Source organism: Propithecus coquereli, unplaced genomic scaffold (assembly GCF_000956105.1).
Source record: "Propithecus coquereli isolate 6110/MARCELLA unplaced genomic scaffold, Pcoq_1.0 Scaffold61, whole genome shotgun sequence".
NCBI classification, from domain to species: Eukaryota; Metazoa; Chordata; class Mammalia; order Primates; family Indriidae; genus Propithecus; species Propithecus coquereli.
The window spans coordinates 5,222,590-5,236,600 of NW_012152063.1; positions in this window are offsets into that span (position 1 = coordinate 5,222,590).

Here is a 14,011-nt window from a genome sequence, read left to right on the forward strand (position 1 = left end):
GCTTTAACCGGCACTTGGGTGAGGCAAAGACATAAAGTGTAACTATAATGTTTGTACCCTCACAATACCCTGGAATAATTAAAAAAAAAATCATATGTGAAGCTGATCATGTTTAGGATTCAGAGAACCTGGCATGATTTTGAGCACCACCAAGGGCAGGAATAACGCACTAAAGGGAGGGAAGGGCATGCCTTTAACCGGCACTTGGGTGAGGCAAAGACATAAAGTGTAACTATAATGTTTGTACCCTCACAATACCCTGGAATAATTAAAAAAAAAATCATAATAATTATCTAGGAAGTGGCCTGCTGGTCACTTTTTAATGATGCCAGAGCCATTCATAGATATGCATGAAAGTGATTAGAAATATCCTAGAATAGTGTCTAAAAAGAAATTTTTGATCGTTGAAAGCTTCTTAGAATTTTTCAAGTTTAAGCGTACCTTTATATTGCAAATTCACACAACATATCTTTACTCATATACAGGGAAGAAAAAGGAATACCTTTCCCTCATCCATCACAAGGGTCCTGCTGACATTCCTATAACAAAAGACAGATCAAAGGTAGCCTTTAGAAATGAAGACCCAAGACCCAGAGAAATCTGTGTAGCTTAGGCTGGTCTCCAACTCCTGAGCTCAAACAAAACATAGCAAGACTCTGTCTTAAAAAAAAAAGGGATCAGCTTGTGTACAAGATTTGCTATGACACCCAATGCAAATGTGAATCATGTAGTTTTATTATATGTAGGAGAAACTTAATAAATGTTTGGTGACTGGCTAAAAAAAAAAAACAAAAACAAAAACAAAACTGTGTAGCTTTACGCTTAGGTTCCATGAAGAATTTATAGTTGAATAGAATTTGATTGGACAAAAAGTGGGGCACGACCTAATGGTAATAAACTGAAGGGAACTCAGCCAGGCCTGTTTTTTCGGATTCTTCTTGGCCTTTCCATGTAGCATTCCTTTCCCCCAAGTGTGAGGCAGAACCCCTCTGGAATGAGGGTCTTATGACCTACTTTTAGCCTATGTAGGCCGGAGAATTCCCATATGACAATGCTTCACACAGAAAGGCAGGAGAAGGTCAGAAAGTGACCTTTCTAGGTTTTATGGCTTGCTTTAGAGGGAGGAATTGTAGTTTCTATGACTCACTTGGGGCAGAACTGGAGGAAAAAGAGGGTGGGAGAAGGTCGGAGAAACATTGCTTCTGAGGCCCTCCCAATCTCCTTCAGTCCAAATTACTCAGCACACCAAGCTGCCATGCTTTGGAGTATCATGTTCTGAGCCCCGACACATACAACACTCAACAGTATATCAGGCACTTCAGTAAACTGACACTCAAAGGATTTAAGTGGATCTTTTTAGTAGATGAACTGGGCTCTTAATCCAATGTTCTTTCCACTTTACCATTATGACATTTAATATCTACCTTCTTTCTGGAATTTTCAATGTTCCAATCTTCAATATTTCTGGAAACCATGATTCTGTGTATTTTTAAATAAATGTTTGGTATAAGTGGTTAAAAAGAACCCCTTAGTAAAAGGGAAAAAAGTGATTTCAAAAAGTATTTAAGGATCAAAAACATGTTAGGGAAATGCTTTAGGATTCCAAAGAAGAAATTAAACTGAGAAAAGTCCCTTTCATTTTCACTGGTGGGTAGATGAAAGTAAAAGTTCTGAAATATGAAAGAGTTCTGAAACTCATTTGGGTATATTTGTTTGTACTGCCAAAAGGTAAACCACATAATATAAAAGAAGATTTCTGGCCCATTTAAGAGCCTTACAAAGATAGTTTGTGATATTACCACACAATTTTCTTTCATATTCATGCTGCTGATACTGTTGGTCTCTCTCCTGGCAGATTTTTCCAACATCACTGAGACTGTAGGGGTGTCAGAGAAATATCAGATTTGAAAGTGATTTCCAAAGATTCTATACACAATCTCTTTTTGACGGGTCTGGGCATGGGGAATTGAGAGATGATGGCCTTAGTATACTGAGTCATGCTATTTTTTAATAGTTAAAAACTGTGGAGGTGGAGAATATGTCTGGCTATGCTAATACTGTCACAGGATGGCTACAAGGGAATGAAAATGCAGACCTTTGCTGACTAATGAAGGGTTCCCTGAGCAATGGGGTGGTCCCTCTGCATTGCTCTTCATCCCTCTTCTGCCAACTGAGCAGTGTCCCAGTGGCTTTGATTCAGATTGCCCTACAGAGGAAACTTCCCTTATGTAAGTCCAAAGAACTAACTAATCTAGTGACTTCCACTAACATTGTATCTCCATGCCCCTAAATGTTCAGGAGACTTTTGTGGCCTGGTCTAAGAACCTAACCACTATTTTTAACTGTTTTTTGTTTTTTTTTTTCTAGGGAGGAAGCTTCATTCCTCTTCCAAAGAATTGACTCACACACACAGTTGATATGGATTTATAAACACATATGTGATTTAAGTGATAAAATGATATGAATAATAACAGTAAAGTTTGAGTGATTTGAGCATCTAGACAACATTTCCATTATTCAAATGCTTGTGGAATGTTTCAGTGTTGCTATAGTTTAAAACAAAAAAACTCTGAAATAAGAATCCAAAACTCTAGCATTTTCACTTACTAAGCTATATGTACGACCTTGATCCAAAACAGTTAACCTGAGCCACAATTTCCTCAGCTGGAGATGGGTCTAATTTCTGTCCCATCTCATCTCACGCTTGTGAAGCAGTTTGGAGCAGTTGAAGGATATGGACTTCAAAGTGAGATAAATGTAGGTTTGGATTTTACCTCCGTTGCTTACCAAGTTATTGAATTTCTCTGAGTCTCAATTTCTTATCTTTCACAATTTGAAGGAGGATTCAAAATATGTGCCTAATAAGTGCTGGGCTAATGAATAGTTGCAATGATTATAAGAAATGTAGAAGGTGCTTAAAAACTGTTGAGCGTTATCTAATAGAATGCTTTAAGTAACATATTGTTGAACATAAGCACATACACGGCTATTGTGCAACTTAGGACACGAAACTATAGTGTATACTGAACTTAATGCTTGCTTGTCATCTATCTTTCTGACTAGAATGGTTGATACAGGCTATGTGAGATCAGGAACTTTGTCTACCTTGATTATGACTTTATTCCTAATCTCTAAAACAGTGCCTGGCGCGTAGTCAGCACTCAATAATGCATTGTCACTAAGGTAGCACCTGTGTGCCAGGCATCTCATCTGCATAACAACTCTGTGATCTAGGTACTATTTATTACTATTAGTCATAATTTACAGATAAGAAAACTGTGCAATGTCCACTATCTGAGTGATGGGCACACATAACGTTGACTCCAGCAGTACAAAAGCAATCCATGTAACCAAAATATTTGTACCCCTGTAATATTCTGAAATTGGAAAAAATAATGCAACTGAAGATACGGAAGTGCTTCATACATTATAAAGTTCTAAATAAATATGTGTAAGGTCTTGGGATAATAAAAAGAAAAAGAAAACTGTGGCATTGATCAATCTCACAGCCAGTAAATGTCAGAGGCAGGATTTGAATCCCTTCTGGCTCCAAGATCAATTCTCTTAAATGCTACATGTTACTGGAGAAGAGTATTTGTTTAATAAATGAATGAATCTCCATCTTCTTCTGTAATTATTTGGAAAGATCTAAACCATAACAACATTGAGGATACAATGTTAGTTAAACCCACTTTATGAAAAAGAATGGTCATTTCCTTTTGTTTTTATACAAAATGACCAAGTAAATCTCCTTAGAAGAATAAAGGGAAAATGATCCTATTTTCTGAGCATGGCAGAGGCCAGATTACACAGGGCAGTGAGGGGCAATGGAGCTGCCCACTAAGTCTTAGTGGGCTTTAGGCAAAATAAGGTGCAGGCCTTTCTCCCCCAATTCAACACCCCACAAGTGTATTATAAAAATTACATTTCCTAGATTGTATCCTGGCTTTGCCGTACTGAGCATTTGCTTACCTTTGGATTCTTCATTTTCTCTATTCAGAAATTTAAGCACTTACTAGCCTTGATGTTATTTGCCTTTGAAGTCAGCGCTTGTCATGGAAAAGCTGTGAAATAGCTGTGTAACCTTGCAGGATACAGAATTCCTGAGCCTCAATTTCCTTAATAATATCTATCCTTTCCAATTTATAGGTCCATAGTGTGGCAATGAGAAATAATGCATCAAGAGCAATAAATTACTATACAAAATGTATAGAATATTGTTACTGCTCTCATAGCATGGGGGAGTTGAATGGCACAGTGGTTAAGGGCCAGGACACTGACACAGCACTACCTCTTTTGAAGCCTGGATTACTCCTGTGATCTATGACCTTATTGTGCTTCAGTTCCCTCATCTTGGAAGAGCTGGTAGTAACAAAACCTATATCATTAGGACTTCACAAGGATTAAAAGATTTGATCCATGTAAAGTTCCTATTAATACAACAGTGTCTGGTATGGAATGGCAATGTCTTCATACATGTTAGTTGTTATCTTTATTTATAAAAATTGGACCACATTACTGAAATATCAACATATGTGAGGTTTTCTCCCATTCCTAATAAATCTTTATATTCTGCAAATTCTTCCTGGTTCATTTTTCCACTGTTTTGCCCTCTTTTTTCATCCCCTGAATGTGAATATCTATTACATTTATAAATAACTCTTAGTAGTCCCAATTTTGCATATTCACGAAAGACCCTTAAAGGTCTCAAATACATAATAATTTGTTGTTTTCTGAGGCCTATATCTGGCTCCTATGTTCAATTAAGTACCCGGATGTTCAAGTTAGAGTGAGCTGGTGAGTTTACATCTCAATCTAGTTGTTTGTTTTCCACTGCTTATCACATAAGTAGTCATCATCATTCAAGTTTATTAGAGCTTTTCATTGTATTTTAATGCATTCATGGAGGCTTGGATTGCATGATGAATTGATATTACAAATTTGATTATTCCCAAAAATCTTGAACTCTATTACAAAGTAATATTAACAGTCAATTTTATCCATAAAGTAATAACATTCTTTAGTTCTGGATTTGTATTTCCAAATATTTGGAAACTTAACTATATTATTATAAAATTGACTTCTTCCTCAAAGTTACATCCTCCTCTCTGTCATAATTAATATCAGAGTATCATTGACTCATTTCTCTCGCTCCATGTGAAAAATTTCCAAGTCCTTTTGGTTCTCTCTCTAAAATTTCTCTAGCATTTATCCTTCAATTTTCAGTTCTTCCTTTTTCTTGGAATAGGCTCTTATCTTTTCATTTCTGGACTATTGCAAGTAGCTACCTAAGTAGACTAGTTGCCTCCAATATCGTATATAGTAAGTGTCCCCAAACTATGGTGAGCTGTATAATCATTTCATTATATATTATAATGTAATAATAATAGAAATAAGACACACAATAAATGTAATGAGTTGGAATCATCCCAAAATCATCCGTGGAAATATTGTCTTCTATGGAAACAGTCCCTGGTGCCAAAAAGATTGGGGACTGCTGTTATATAGATTCATATCACCTCCCTACTCAAAACCTTTGAAAGCTTCCTTCTACGTAGAGTATAACACCAAAGTTCTGTCTAGTATAGCACTCAGGACCTTCGCAAACTGAATCATGCATTCTTTTCTGACTCATCTATACCATTGCCTTCACATACCCTCCACTCCAGTCATATGGGCCCCTTATTCTTTACAGCAAGTCTGCATTCATCCATACACCTTTGCCTTTATGTAATTTGTTCTCTCTGCCTCTTTTGTCCATCCTTATTTGTCTTTCATAACCTTTATTCATCTTTCAAAAAAGTCTCCTTCTCAGGAAAGCCAGACTGACATTTCCTTCCTTCCTTTTTGAGGAGAATATCCCTAAATCTTCTGTGTTGCCATAGTAATAGAGTAACCAATACTACATTGTTGTAAGGTTGCTGTTAAAATATTTATGTTTCTTCAGCACATATACTCACTATTAAATTCGAACTAATTGATCAACACTCACATGCACATATGGTAGTAAAATTCAACGGAAATCAAGCAGGTGGAGGGGGAGGGGTAAATTCACACCTAACAGGTACCTTGCACACTATCTGGGTGATGGGCACACTTATAACTGACTCAAACTGTATGAAAGCAATTCTTTACCAAAATGTTTATACCCCCATAATATTCTGAAATTTTAAAAAAGAAAAAAAAGGTACAATATCACTTTTGAGATTTAAAGCAATGCAATTACATTAACAAATAATAGAATTTTTAAAAAATAAAAAATTAAAGAATATTTATGTTTCTTAAGCTAAATTATCAGCTATTGTGGAAAAATGTTGCCTCTTGTCACTGGATCCCTAGAAAATAGTGTCTTAAGGCAAAGCTGACCTACTAGGATTTTGGGGTGAGCAAAATCCAAAGGAAGCAAGGGCGAAAGAGAAGGTGCAATGAAGTCAGAAAAGAGTGAGACAAATATCAGGTGATATACCCTCAAAGTCAGGTCATGTCATAGAAAGGCTGTGAAATAGCTGTGTATCCTTGCAGAGTACAGAATTCCTGAGCCTCAATTTCCTTAATAATACCTATCCTTTCCAATTTATAAGTCTATTATGTGCCAACAGAACTATAAATTACTAAATTATAGGTCTAAATTATGACATTTCTAAACTCGCCACATGGAACCACTCTATCTCAGACAAGCTACCTATAAAAGAAAGGTGAGCAATTTATTTTATTTACTCTTCCCTTCTTCCCTGTTTCATTAGTCATTATTCACCCCACAGGGCACTAACTCTCATAACTCCACAATGTAAGTGTGCTGCCCAGCCACTCTGGGCAGCCACTGCACAAACCTGTGCCTCCAGCGTCCAGTTGGATTGGACCTCAGTGTTGGAGATGAGCCATGATGGCTCATCTCATCTTAGGGGAAGCAGAAGCAACCAGTGCTGTTCAGAAATAAGGCGATTGCTGTGATGGCCTTTATGACTGTAGGAAAAGTGTAAGTGTAACTAGACAGGTGATGCCAAACAAATCTAGGTGATGAGACACATACACTGAGTCCAGTACCCTACTTTTTGTGCCCTGGTATCTAGCAAGGCTAATGTCTAATAAGTGTTTGCTATATATGGAGTAGAATGGTCATCAATTTTACCATCATCAAATGAGACTTGAGGCAAAGCCAGATTACTGAACATTTTTCTGGGGAGTACAATCACAGGGAAGTATTATGTATTGGGTACTACTAAGTGGCAAACACTATATGAAGCCCTTCATCTTCTTCAGATGAATCTTTTGGTCTAACCCTCCCAATACCCTTTAAGGCAGGTACTTCTAACATCTTCATTTTACAGGTAAGGAAAACAAGTGAGTTCCTTGTCCAAGGTCACACATCTGGTACGTTGTAGTAGAGATGAGATTCTATCCCAGGTAGCCTGACTCCAGAGCCTCCCAAAATATCCCCTACTAAGCATGTACAACTCTGTTTTGAAGAAGGAAGTCAGATCTAAAGTTGAAGATTAACATAGCTTGCAACATTCTCTATTTGGCAGATACACAATCACTCTAGCAACCTCTTCCGCAGTGCCTGGGACAGCACAGAACTACACAACCACCCTCAAATCCATTGTCATGAGAACCCACCCTGATATTTGAAGCCATAAGAATTCACTACTGTAGAGTTCAACTGCATTTTTCAAGCACAGGGTAAAAAAAGACAAGCAATTGATCAAAGCATTTTTTTTTTTTCAGAAATCAAAAGTTTTGGAGTGTCTGTGGAGCTGCTTGCTGTTGAAGTAACAATTGACTATTTACCTCTTGCTGAGAAGGAGTGTGGAACTCACTCAGGTCATGAGTTTCTCCTATGTAATTGAATTACTATAGTGATCAGATATTTCCTATCTCCCTTTCTCCTCAGAGGACCACTGCTGTGAAGTCCCCACTCAGGCTTCTGTCCTGCCTGCAGAAGAAGTGTGAAGTTTATTTCAATGCTCACTAAGTATTTAATCAGCCAAGGAATTTGACTGCTGTCACCTCTTAATGTAGCTCTCCAGGGAAAGCATATTTAATCTCAAAACATGGTCTGGAAGAAGCTATTTGGTGTATCTGAAGCCTGATTGTGGCATTGTTTGATTTACAAAATGTACCTCTCTCAGCAGTCTTTATGAATTCCAAATTTTCACCACCTAAATTATATAGCAAAAATTTTTTCAAGCCTTCTTGAGTCTTATTATTGCCCTTCAAAGTTGTAAAATTATTTAGAAATATAACAGTATTGTGGCTAGATTCAGAGAAATGGTTTTTTATGAATAGTTGCTCCTTGACAATACAAAGCAAGATAGTAAAAGGCTGGACATAAACCCCTATTACTGAATGGTTGCAGGAATTTAAGACCTTTTGCATTCCTAGCTTTACTTGAAAGATTACTATAGAATGATAAATTGAGGAGGCACAGAGTTGTCATAAAATGTTCAATGTTTAAGCTACATCCTATGTGTCCTTTGGGCCTTCTGGTTGAATGTTGAATCCTACAAATGCAGGTTATAATCTAGGCTCTAGCACTGACTGGTAGCTGACAGCAAATTTCTAATCTCTCTAAGTTTCATTTGACCTGCCTTTAAAGTGGAAATAATAAAAGCACTTACCTTATAAGACTCTAATGAAGGTTAGAGGACTAATACTTATAAAGCACTTAGCACGTCTGACTCATAACTATGGGAAGATTATCACAAAGTAGATACGAGGGATTTCCTGAAAATACACGCTGACTTTGATTTTTATGCTTGCTATGTCTGTGTTTTTCCTCTCTCAGCAATGTTTCTGATCTTCAGGACAAAGAATAAAATAAGAAACTGAAAGTCAACCAAATAGAAATAAAGACTTAAAAAGAAACGCTAGCTTCTCACTGAAAATACAAATTTTTAAATCACTAATACAGAAACTGGTTGTTGCAGTGCTGAAAATTCAAGGGATCCTGGCAATAGAAAAATGTAAGTCTCAGTCCCTAGAAAATCCTAAAGATTGGATGGGGAAAAGAAAAAGAAAGAAGAGCCTATTGAAAAGAAAAATAAAGAAAATCTAGAGAGTTTTGGAAAATTATTGAAACAAGGAACTCAGGTGAGATTTTAAAAAGTATTACAACAGTGACATGAAGGGTTCTAACAGAAGGGAGATTTTCAAAAGAGTTGCCTTCATCCATTTAAATAAGTATTTATTGAGGGTGTAATACATGAAAAGCTCTAGAAAAACAAGGTGATAAAACATGTCCTCTGTCTTTGGAGAAGTTCAGTATCATAAAAGGGTTATTTCAGTGAAAGTTCGTGCAAGGAAAGGGGAACCACAGAAGAGGGAGGGCCTCAATCTGTTTTACCAGGGGAGGGCAGTCAAGGCAGCCTTAAGAAAGGAGGTCATAGGCAAGTTGAACTAGAAAGAAGAGTAGGAATTGGACAGGCAGAATGAAGGAGAGGGTATTTCAAAAAGAATAGGGGCTTCAAATAACCCAGCATGCCTAGGGAACTACAAATTTGGGATCACATTGAACCACACAATGTGAATCAAAGAGTGGGCGTGTGTTCTTCCTTCAGGGACTTCACACCGTCTGTGAGTTCTGCTCCAAAGGTTCACTCTGCTGTACTTAGGTGTCTGCTTGTAGTCATTCAAGTCTCAGATTAGATATCACCTGTGTAGAAAACCCTCTCAGACCATATAACTTAATTTAGCTATTCGTTTACTCTCTAGCAAATAACCCGATTTTCAGTCGTGAACAGCAGCATTTACTAATGTAATATATTTTTAAATTTTCCTTATTGGCTTATCTGTTTATTTGTTTACTGACTATTTCCCCCCAGTAGTTTCTTAGGGGCAGGTTCTCTGTCTTGCTCACCACAATATCCCCACTGGCTGGAGTTCTGTCTGCCAGAAAGGAGACATTCAATAAATACTTGGTGAATGAATGAAGTAGGTTGGATCTGTGAACAAGGGACAGTGCATGAAGGGATTGGTAACTGTGCTTCTCTAGGTGGAGAGAAACCACCGATGATTAAGTAGGAAAAACATAATTAGTTCCCTGTTAGAAGGTCATTCTCATGATTACGCAGAGAATGTGTTGGAGAAGAATGAGACTAGTTTGAAATCCAGTCGAAGTAACTGAACCAGAATATCTACATAGTTTTCATGAGCTGCCAGCAGTAAATAAAAAGTGGAGGCTGTTGGTGGCTGCTTGTCTTTTCACCTTCAACTCCATCCTGCATCACAAGGAGGGGTCGCCCAGACATGTGTGGGCACCACAGCCCACAGGACCAAGCTTAGTCCACACCCCTCACAGAGAGCTTTCTCTGGTCACCACTCAAGCCTAGAAGCACACACAGCACCAGCAACAAGGCGCACCTTGGCAGCCAGCATTCCACCTGCACAAGCATTGGAAGCAACACTGGGGTGAATTGGACAAAGAATGTCAGAGTCTTTGGTTCCTGAAGAAGGGAATATCATAAACTCAGGGTAGTCTATTCTCAGGCCTTGCAGGTTCCTTAAGCAGTTGGAAGAAGTGCAGCTGGAGGAGGGTCAGAGCACGGGATTTGGGTCAGAAGCCACATCTGCCTGAGTCCAAAGGCAGAATGGATTGCAGGAGGAACTCCAGAACTTACATCCTGTCATCTTGAAACCCCACAGAACAAAAAGTAAGAAATCTCCCTCCCCAGAAGTCCCAGTGAAGTCTGGTTATTTCTCATTCACTCTAAGTGGTCACAACCCCATTCCATTGTGGCCACCAATGACCATAGTCAGGTGGAGTGTGATGGACTGTTTGATTTAACTTGGTCATATGCTTCATCCTGGGGAAGGGGTGGGAACCCTGTGATCTGAGAGGGGAGGACGGGTGGATGCTGGGCAAGGTAAGCTGAAAGTATGCTGAGGGGCAATGACATTCACATGTGCACAACAGATGGAACTGAAGCCGGATTGCAGAGTGTTATGGAGAGGACAGCAAAAAAGAATTGGAATATATGAAGCAGCACATGACAGTTTGGCCATAAGAGAAAGGAAAAAGATAATTCTAGCAAGGCAACAGAGGCAAGTTATGATGATAGATTTGCTAGACAAAAGAAACCAGTGTATGTACGAATGTAGAGGAGAAATTGAAACCTTAGTGTGATCATGGCATCTCCCCTGCCAGGTAAGTATAACATTCATCGGGTGTCGGGCCGATGGGAAGGGGGTCGAGGGGATGGGTATATATACACCTAATGGTTGTGGTGCACACTGTCTGGGGGATGGACACACTTGAAGCTCTGACTCGGGTGGGGCAAAAGCAATATTTGTACCTCTGTAATATGCTGAAATTTAAAAGAATCATAACCAAAAAATAAAAAAACTTTTATTGTGCATATAAGGTTTCTCGTTAAAATGCAAGTTCTGATTCAGCAGGTCTGAGGGTGGGGCTTGCAATTCTGCATTTCTAAAAAGCTCCCAGGTGATGCTGCTGGTTCATGAACCTCACCTTGAGAAGCAAGAATACAGAGAATTAAACAACAGAGAAAGAATGAGAGTGAAGATGTGTCAAAGAAAGATCAGATAAAAACTAATGAGCCCTGGACAACTCTCCTATCATAAGGCCTTTCCTCAGCAGAGAGACACAAGGCAGCATGTGCAATAATGTAGGAACATTCACTGTTCTTTGAAGAATACTAGAAGAATATTCCAACCAAGTGAGGCAGGAATCCTGAGTCTGTTACCCTCTTATCCTTCCCATGCCAACACTTCCCCTGAAGTGTTCATGTGCTCCTGTGCCCAGGCTTTGTGACACAGAACTTGCATGAGTAGCTGGAGGTTGTTCTGCCATAGCAGACTTAGTGAGAACATGGTGTGTATGTGTGTGTGTGTGTGTGTGTGTGTGTGTGTGTGCGCGTGTGTGTGTGTGTTGGATTATTTGAACAACCTAGCAGACAACCACAGAGTTTCAGTCACATTGTTAGTGGTTCCCTCATGACTTAATTTTTAATCAGTCATATAAATAGCGAAACTGAGTGAATGAGGGCTTCACAATGTCCTCTTTCTATAAATTATAAACCTGAAAACCATGCAAAATTTGCCAAGTAATGAGGTGTCAGTCGTCAGTATTCTAGGGTGACAACAGTAAAAAAAAAGTGCCTCATTAAAATAAGGAAGTAATCATGAGTGAAAATTTATTTCTGCAATTTTTGACCTAAAACAAAAATTACGTCACTTTTTTCCATAGATATTGACCTCAGCAATGACTTTTTTGAAACATTAAGTGGAGTATTTGTGCGACAAACATTTTCAATGAAATCTTTTAATTGAAGTTTCAGAATACTTTTAGAAACACATCCGCTGTCCCCAGTGTCTCAATTTACTGTTGGGAAATAACATATTTTTACAAGTATGGGTTGTGTGTCCTCTAAGATTTTACTTTGATATATTATTTTATGGACATCTATTAATTCTCTGGAAATAAAATTTGTATCATGATTTCTTGAAGACCTAAAATTTGAGTAGAATTTTTTCCTTTCCCTCCTCTTGGTTCTTCAGTGCATTTAATCTCATTGTATTATACTATTTGGGAAACAGGAAAGTATAAAAGAAATTACAGGATTAGGTCTCTGGAAACCTGGCTCATTACTGGCTCTGCAACTATAATAACAAGTTTTTTTGTTCTTTTTCATCTATACTGAGTCACCAAATCCACCTTTTTCTATTCTTCCTCCTTCCCACGGTAAGTCTTCCGTTCTCTTTGCCTGGATTCCTTCTTGACTTTTTTTTCCCATGACTGTCTGCATCTCATCTTTATATGTTCAGCTTAGATGCCACCTCCTCAGAGAGCTTTTCTTCATCTGTCTTTATTTATTTGTTTACTGGTTTATTTTCTGTCTCCTTTTAGAATGTCTAGTGCATAAGCTCAGGTACATGGTCTTTGTTTCGGGTTGTAAGCCAGAGCCCAGGAGTATATAGCATACAATTTACTATCATAATATGCGTTAAAGGATTATAGGAAGGAAAAAAAGAAATGTTCCCTAAGCTCTTTTAAAGCAGAAATTAGCTCTTTAATTTATATATATTCCAACCCTCTAAGTCAGTGTTTGATATACTAGTTTAGTGAATGAATATGTGATCAGAGAAGTGTCTGCCATTGTGAATAATTTCACTCTTGCAGACACAGGACACAGAAGAAGCAGGGACCAGAAAGTCATGGGTAAGTAAGTCTCTACCGACCACAAGTACGCTTTCAATTTTGGTTGATATTTGTAAGGCTTTTCCCTGGTCTTTCCAAACATACCGTACAAATGTTTTACTGAGAGTCTCATCTAAAAAACTCCTGCAGTGAAAAAAATTATCTAATTTTCTCCAAGGTTTCTTTTTGTATCAACCTGAGCTTGTGGGGATCACCCTCAAAAGAGCAGACAGATACTTAGAAAAGCCGTGGTCTTTTCACCACACTGGCCATGACCAGCGCCAACTGCAGACATCTCATGCCTCACGCTTACAGTTCACTCTTTTTCCCTTTTTCACTCAGAACCTGCCCCACAGTTTATTTGTCTCACAGAGATGATTTGTGTTAAAGAGTTGAATCCAATCGCTAGTGTCCCTGCCCAACTCTCCTGATTACATGTGTGACCTGGAACAAGGTATTTAACCTCTTCAGGACTCCTACCCGTAACATGAGCATAATAATATTTGAATCATAGGGGTTTTTTTTCATTAAATGAAATGATTTTATATAAAATATTTAGCCTAGTACTTGGGAAATAGTAAAGGCTTGATGTGACTGGATATTATAGCTATTATCATTATCAACCTCATATTTGTTTTTTAATTGTAGAGGGAAAACTTCAGGTATTTAAAACCAGCAGGGGAGGAAAAATAAAACATTTGGTTCTCGCCTCAAGGCCATTCGGGAGCTATAAATGCCATCATTACTCTTTCCTGACAGAGCAGGATAAGAGGGAGAATAATACTCTTCTTTCTTCTCTACAGCACACTAGAATTCCCTGGGACTGGAAAAAGCTTCTCACAGTTGTACTGAAAA